Source organism: Thalia democratica, chromosome 9 (assembly GCF_965202585.1).
Source record: "Thalia democratica chromosome 9, ktThaDemo2.hap1.1, whole genome shotgun sequence".
NCBI classification, from domain to species: Eukaryota; Metazoa; Chordata; class Thaliacea; order Salpida; family Salpidae; genus Thalia; species Thalia democratica.
The window spans coordinates 38,679,811-38,689,065 of record NC_139173.1 but is presented as its reverse complement, the minus strand read 5'-3'; positions in this window follow the sequence as shown (position 1 = coordinate 38,689,065).

The window sequence follows — 9,255 nt, the reverse complement described above, 5'->3', positions numbered from 1 at the left end:
TTTATCATAGTTATTTCAGTATTATTTTCAAGTTTCACTAAAGTAAAGATTAACTTTTTATATACAAAAACTATTTTATGTTTGTCATTTAAATCATAATGATAAAACTAACCTAACATTATCTTACTTAATACTTGAGCTAACAGCTATAATTTACATTAAAAGTTACTTAAAACTAGTTAATAAAACTTATTTCTTATTGATTAGTGTAATACTTATTTATAAAATAATTCTTAACTCTAGTATTAAAGAGAACATTTAGTTGCAATAAGTATGAGAATAAATACTTATACAGACACCAATGTTTAAGCTTAACTTTACAAACTATATTAATACTTATCAAAACACTATTAAAACTGTTAGCAAAGTAAAAAGTCTTTAATAAACTGTTAAAGAACTAATTACATTAATAAACTCTATAAAAAAGCAGTTTTTATCTTAAGACCTAACCAGCTGTAGTCATTATAAATTATGGAAACTGAATGAAAATTTAAACAGGAAAATTTATTTTACCTTTGAAAACTTTAACCTGTTTTAAAACTTTTTGTTTTTTTTTAAACCTGGTTTTAATTTTAAATGAAATTTACCATCATGTTGAGCACCTGCTTCAAAAAACACCAAACAGTTTATAAAAATCATGAAAAATAAGCAAAATAGAACTTTAAATTACATTTATTGCTTGTTTTAGAGGATCTTTCAAACTTATATTTTTCAACAACATATGAAATAAAAGTTAAAACAAATAGCAGATGCTAATATTTGAACTATGTTGATAACAAATATCTGTGCTACATTTTTAATTTCAGTTTTAAACTTATGTTTAAATTTAAAGGTTTTGTATAAACAATTAAACTTATAAAGGTAAACAAACGTTAAATGTAAAACTATATAACTTGTTAAAAATAATAAATGTATAACACAAGAGTATACAAACGAATTTATTCAACAAGCAAAACACAATTAAGTTGATTATTTTAGCAAAACAATTGAACACAAATGTTTATTGAAAGTATTTTATTTAGAATTATTTTTGTAAACTTTCATTAATTTAAGTATTCAACTCAATAAGCAGTTTTGTTATAATAAGAACAGCAAGTTTACCTAGCTGATATAAACAAGCTTAAGTAGTTATTATCTGAAAACTAGACAAAACTATAAATATGAAAATTTATGCAAATTTTTGAGCAACAAAATTGAATAAAAATGAACAGGTAAGTTTTATTTTTGAAATTTTATTTATTTTTATTTTAAACTTGCCAATACTTAAAAACAAATGTCTCCATCATTTTGGGCATAAAATTCTATGCAAAAAAATACCTAAAACTTTATATTAACGATGAAAAATGAGAATTATAGAACAAGAGCGTTATTTTTCACGAGTAAAACAATTTTTTTTTAAACTTCTAGTCTTATAATTTCTTATTATATTTGTTATTTGTAAAATCTATTATTAATGTCGGTTTTTGTGAGTTAGAAAATATTTATTTATGACTATTAAAACAATCAAACAGTTTTATAAACAGATATGCCAAAACTGTACCCACAAAAAAGCTTACAAGAATATAGCAGTTTTTTTTTTTCACATAAAAACTTATATTTGCAGTATAGTTTTATCTTACATTAACTTAGATTAACTTTTTATATACAAAAACTATTTTATTTACATATAGGCTCTTGTTGTGTTGTTTTTTTCTTGGGTAAATGAAATATTTGATAATTATTTTTTTCGTTTACTTTATTTTAAACAATGGTTTACAAGCTAAAAGAGTGTTTAATTTTGATATCTTCCATTCCAGTAACAAATTATTTTCTTAATTTACTTCTACAACTTTACTTTGATTTTATTTAGAGCAACTTTTTAGTATAATTTAATAAATATAGAACTTTGTATCAAAATTATTATATTGTTTATTGAGCGATAAAAGTAAATCTAAAAATACTCGGTCCAGAAGTTGGTGTTGGAAGAACCTTTTGGTTAAAGATTCGCAACTTTTTTTTGGTTACCTTTTACTTGGGTACCAGGAAAGTTTACATGTTTTTCACAAATTTTAAGTAAATTTAGTAAGGAAGTTATAACTTTATCAGCTGATTTTTAATCAGCTTAAAAATTCACTTTATAAATGAAAAGCTTGACTGTTAACCGATTTTTAGATTTATATAACTTTAACGAAGCCTGGTTTTGTGATACTAAATAAATACGCCACTAAAAACAGTAAATAAACTCAAAAAATAATACTGTTTTTTTAACAATGCTTACGTTCGTAAATTTTTTCAATCGTTGTCTAAGTTATAAGTTTAAAAGTAAAGTTATAGTAAATCATTTTTTTTTTCTCAAAAAGAATAAAACACGAAATAGTAAAAGGCTAACATTTTTTGTTTATTTTACTTCAGGAAGCAAATAAAATCTCAATAAAAAAAGGTTTTTTGTTTCTGAACTACAGATTTAAAACAAAAGTAGAAATAAAAATAAATATTTTGTTAATACATATGCATGTAAGTTAGAAACAATTCAACATGTTTTAATTATACTTACATTTTGTTTAAACATGTTAAATTTTTATGACTAAAAATAAATGCTCAAAATTTTATAAAGTTTAAATAATTAGATTAATAAACTAACTTTATCTAAATACGCAACTATTTAAATTTAAAGCAAGAAAAAAACACTTATAGTATTTTATTTTTTAAATTTAAAGTTTCTACTGAGAAAAAAAACTAACTTATACACTAACAATATAGTTATGTAGCAAATGAGCTAATACAAGAATAGCTAACTTTTGAAAGTTAATAAAACTAGTATAAACAACAAGACACAAGTATTAGTATATTAATAAAACTAATTATTTAGCTAATAATTTGAAACATTTACCGCAGTTTTTTATTTACATAAAAGACGTTGTGTATAACACAAGTTAAGTAGCTCGTTATAAATAATAAAGTCAAAACGGTAATATTAAATTTTATTACGTTGTTTATTTATACTTTTATTTGTTATATAAGCTTGTGGTGTACGTCACGTAAAATTTTCAAGATTTACAAGATTTAATAAATTAAAAATCAAAAAAAAATTTTAACAAGTCTGATTTTGTAATATTAAATAATTATGTTACTAAAAGCAACAAAATAAACACAAAAATAATACTGATTATAGTTTTATTTAACAATGCTTTCATTCGTAAATTTTTTCAATATTTTTCTAAGTCATGAGTTTAAAGGTAAAGTCATAGTAGACCACTGTTTTTCACAAAATAATAACAAATAATAAATAGTAAAAGGCTAAAATTTTGTTTATTTTATTCAGGAAAGAAATAAAATTTCCATAAAAAACAAGCTGTTTGTTTCTGAACTACAGATTTAGAATAAAAGTAGAAATAAAAATAAATATATAATTGATACATATACTTGTAAGAATCAAACAATTTAGCATGTTTTAATTATAGTTGTATTTAGTTTAAACAATTTTTATGACCTAAAAGGTATATTTAGTATTATATAAAGTTTAAATAATCAAAATAATAAAATAACTTTATCTAAATACATACTTACACGCAACGGTTTAAATTTATCCAAGAAAAATAAACGTTTATAGTATTTTATTTTTTAAAATAAAGTTTCTAGTGAGATAAGAAAACTAACTTATACTTTAACAGTATAGTTTTGTAGCAAATGAGCTAATACAAGATGATATAAATTTTAAAAGTTAATAAAACTAGTTAAACAACAAAACGCATGTATTAGTATTTTTCATAGAAAAAATATCTAGCCAACATTTACCGCAGTTTCACTTCATATAAAAGACATTGTGTATAACACAAGCTAAGTAGCTCGATATAAATAACAAAGTTTTTACCGTTTAATTAAAATCTATTTCGATGTTTTATTTATACTTTTATTTGTTATATAAGTTTGTGGTTTACGTCACGTAAGCTTTCCATGGCAAGATTTAATAAAATTAAATATCAAAATATCTTTAAACTATTGTTTAATTAAGGAAAAACTTTTTCTTTATTATTAAAAATGAGTAACTTAAAACTTCACAGTACTAATTTTATATTATTTTTTTTTCGAACAGTTTATTTTTGTAATTTTGAAATAAATAACTTCCAGCACAGCCTTTTTTTTGTTTCAAATTAAAATAATTTAGTCATTACATATTTCTAGTTTTACTATAATGTTACTTAATTAAGTTATTTATTATAATTTGTATTTATTTTATTATTATTAATAATATTTATTATACGTAATTTTACTTATATTCCTACAATCTGCTAAAATATCTTGAGTTTTCTGGCATAAACTTCAAACTAATTCGTAATAATCTTTAAATAAAACCAAGTGACAAACGTTTACGAATTAATATTGGTCAAAATTTGTACCGAGTTAATAGTAAGCTTTGAAACAAATTGTTAATTGATTTAGTCAAAGCATTATTAGGGTGTTGAGAGGAGAATTTATAACATCGTATTTTTGTAATAATATATGTTTTTAAAGTTAAAAAACAATATTATAGTTAGAAGTAATTTATTTGTTTTTCTAATTTCAGTAATTTATTTTATTATTGAAAAAAATACATACTAGTAATTGTATAAAGCTTTAGTTATTAGAAGTTAAACAAAATTGAAAGTTTTTTTTGGGCTTTCATCTCTTTTATTATTTAAATTTTTCTAAAAACACACATTTAAGTTCAAAAAATATAAGTGTTTAACTGTTTTGAATTAAATTTAACAACATTTCCATAAATGTTTTGAATAAATTTTATCAGGAAATAAAAATAATTTTGCTGACAATGAATTATCCTTTAAATGCTTGAACTTTCATAGTTTTTAGAATATATTAATTAATAAAATCAGATTTTGTTGTATTAAGAAAAACGTCAACAATCGAAATAAAAAAGGTATCATACTCATTTCAAAGTTTTCCTGTTATAAAACAACTGATTTAGTAAAAAAAAGTTAATTTTTTCTTATTATTATATTTTATAATTGCAAAAAACGTAGTAATTTCTTATTTAACACCTTTTGTTTGAAAATTTCTCGTAGTTAACTAATAATAGCAGTTTTGTAAACATTCTTAAACTAAATACCTTTAGATTTTGTTTTTATTTTTTATTTAGTTTAAGCAGTTGTTTGAAAGTTTAAACTTTATAAAACGAACTAATAAAAAAACTATAAATTATAGTAAGTTAATAAAAACTGGTAGCTTAAACTTAAAGCCTAGTTTGTCTACTATATTATTTTTTATTATTTAAACTGTTTTAATCATTAAAACAATGTTTTTATAAAGAAAAAGACTTATTTTTATTAAATTTGTAACAAAACTATAAGAATAATAACTAAATTAAAGAATATTTTAGGTTAACAGTATAAAATAATTTAATCAAATTAAATTTTTATTTTATTTTATGAATTGTAAAACGACTGTGGGTTAATGCAAAAATACAAACTTAAAACAATCTTTGGTTTTTGTAAAATTTACTTATGTGCAAAATTTTTGTTGTATTTATAGTCTAACGATGTTAGTGTACCCATAACACTTTTTACCAAAGACAATTTCTTTAGCTGATGTGTAGCAGCTTAAAATTAGACAAAAAATACCTCTCGTAATACATAACATAAGTTCCTTATATTTATACTAACTTATTAGAACTTTAAGTTGTGGCATTTATAAACATGACGTAATAAGAAAGTAAAAGTATAAATTTGAGTTACAAAAGTTTTTAATCAAATTAAAATACTAGTTTATGATGTAAAACACTTAAATAAATTATCTTAAAACAAAGCTTTGTTTTAATGTTACTTTTCTTTCTTATCTAGGTTGCATTGTATGTTTAACGTTACGACTCATATAAAATCAATGAAATTTACCAATAAGCTTATAAACTTTTTATTATAAATTTGTTATACTCCTGCTTAATTTAAAAATATCAAAAAAATAATTTATTACTTAGTACCTTTTTACCTAAGGCACTCTATATGCAAACTGTCGAAGTGCAAAATATTTTTTTATTTAGTTGAAGTTAACTTTACTAAACTTTAAACTCAAGAATAGCAAAATGTTTTCAGATAAAGTTTTATTTATTCCTTTTGGTTATTAAGTTGGCAATAATAAGTATTGGAATATATAGTCAGCAAAACTTTTAATTCGTATAAGCACTAATATAGACGGTTCCAACAACAATTCTTAAACATAGTTAATCTAAAATTATGATGCATTATAAAGACATAGTAACGATGAAATTTTCTAAATAAAAGAAATTATTGTTATCGATCTTAATATTTCTGCTCTAAAAGTTTTTTCGTATTTTGTACTTAAAAATTTGTTCTTAATAAAAAAATCGTTGCATTTAATATTTTTAAACATTTTTTTAGCGTCAAATGTCAAACCTACAAAAAAAATGTAGCTTTTTATTTATCTCTTAAAAATTTAAAGAAATAAAACTTTCTGGCTATTTTAAATTTAAACTTGTTAAAATTAGCATACAAAATAAATGTTTACATAAACCTTTAATCTAATTGATTGTTATACTTTTGCTTAAATACACGTTATTACATATAAAGTCTTTTTTAAACCATTTCTAAGTAAATAAAACCAATAATACCATACCTAACAATAAAAGCAATAAACTGATTAATAAACTGATTGTATGTGTTTAAACTACTTCTAGTTAAGTTTTCGTTTTATCAAAACAATTTACTAATTAAAAAGTACAAAACCTATGTTTATTTATACAGAATGCAAACTAATAAAAAAACGTAATTCTTTTTATTAATGATGTACACAAATTTTGAAAGTCTTAACAGTTACACTTATACGGAGTTCGACAAACTTATGATTTTTTTATAAATAGGAAACATCTTAGGTTATTTGCAAACTCACCAAATTAGCAAAATAGTAACAAAGTAAGAAAATCAAAATGTTAAAGTAAAAATCATTTATTTTTTATTGATTTTAACGAAGAATAGTCTGAACAAGTTCTAAAAAATACAATTATTTTTTTTTATATAAAGTAATTGATGCTGAAAATTTCTAAGTTTTATTATAAGAATGTTTGGTTGTATAGTATTGAGAAAAGTTATACAAGTAATAATTTTCAAGGTCGTCTTAGTCATACTTTAACAAATTTCGAAAAGATAAAAAACTCACAAAAATTCTGAATTGATGAACAAAATTCAATTATGTCTTCAAAACACTCTGAATTTTCTTATTAAACTAAGTAACTAGGTTTTGTATGAACGAAATGCTTAAAAAATATTAAAGTATGGTATCTCGGCTTTACTAATTCTATCGTATCTTTTATACATTAACCTGCCAAATAGGTACGCACTTCGAACACAGCGCAAAAAAGCGTATTCAACCGGTAGTACGTACTACGTACCTAAAAAATTTCGGTCTATATATACCTACATTAAGCCTAATTTATACTTATTAAAAGCTACTAAAGTTTAAAAACGACTGCTAAAGCTAAATCCCCTAAAAAAAATTAACAATAAAAACAAAATATATTTCTTAAGAGTAAATAAGAAGTCTTGAGTATAAATATGTTTTATGTAAATATTTGTAAGTATTTATTTATGTTTGTACGTTTATGTTCAACCGACAAAGTTTTTTTTTGTTTAACTTGTGTTTTCATGAACCTTTAAAGTTTACTTAGTAAATATAGTTAATCAATAATTTTAGATAGATAATTATACTAAAACTTTGATCACGTTGTATTAACTTGTGTAATTAACTTTTTATTAAACATTAAACTATAAAGGTAAGGAAATTTTAATTGCACTGTTCGTAATGTTTGTTAAATAAAAAAAAAAGTAATATGTTTTTTACTAATAATGGGTTTGATATAAAATTTGTAAGTTCTTAAGTTATTTTCTGGTTCAATTCGTTTCATTTTATTTAAATTTCATACAGTACATTCTATTTGAAATATATTGTCTTTGCTATACTAGTTTTATATTTATTTTTTCAAATTTGAAAACAGCACTTTTTTGCCATAAGAGTGCGTACCATACCTGCACTTCGTTCTTACTAAGTGCGTACCTAGTTGACAGGTCTAATATATAGAACTAAATATTTTTTTAGCTGAGTTGAAATCATCTTTGTAAATTTGATTCTAATATAGAATCAATTAACTACAACTATATTTTTATCTAAAAATTTTAAAACTTAATGTATTGTGGGTATATATAAGTACGTCACAAGTATAAGAAAGTTTTATTTTAATTTTTTTATAAAACTAATTTAATAGATTTTAAAAGTTTAAAAAACATCTTTATTCAATTTAATGTTAGTTGCTGAAGAAATAAGTTTACTAAGTTAATTTTTTACATTTTGTTTTATTTTTGTAGATGAAGTTTTAAGTAATACTGTTAAATTTAAAAAAGTTTTAAAAAAGATGTTTGTAATTTTCAAACAAAAGCCTGTTTATATCTTACTTTTAGTAAGTTATGTAAATAACACCTAAGTAAGTATTTAATGTTCTAAGTTTAACTTTTGTTTAATCTTTAATACATTTAAATTTTTTAATCACCAAAATTATTTCATGTGAAAGTTAAATGTCTCAACTTGTAATTCACAGATATATTCCTTGCTTTGTCAAAACAAAGTCACTTAAAAGTCTGTTCGGGGCATAAAATATAATAAAACACATTTTTTTGTTAAATTCTTTTTTTAAAAAATATAAAAATTTATAAAGCAAGATTTTTCTGACTTTTACGTAGCCTTGATAATATATTATACCATTAGTTCAATAGCTATTTCTAACACCATGTTAGCTTAATTTTATTTATTTTGTATAAAAAAAAACTTATTTAATACTTTCTCGTAATCTCATTTATATAAGACAACAACTTCATGCTCCGGTAGTAAGTTAAATAATAATCTACAATATTCAGTGTTAGATTTACTCTAAAGCTGCTTGATTCTGCTCATTAAACAATTTAATATTAAAAAAAAAAAAAAAGATAAAAATATTATCATTCGACTTTTATTATGTCAATAAAATATGATATAACGTGACAAGACGTTAATCCCTATACTTCTACCTGACCACTTGTTTTGTTTTAATATAAATAGTTTAAAAATTGTTTTTAATCAAAATATAAGAATGATATTAATCAGTTTTATAACGAAAACTTTTCGTCACACAACATGCTGTGCGACAAAAAACAAAATTGTTAGTATATTAATTTTTAAACAAAATTTTGTTTCTAAAAGCTTAAAAAGCTACTTATTGATTTTTATAACATTAAAAAATCT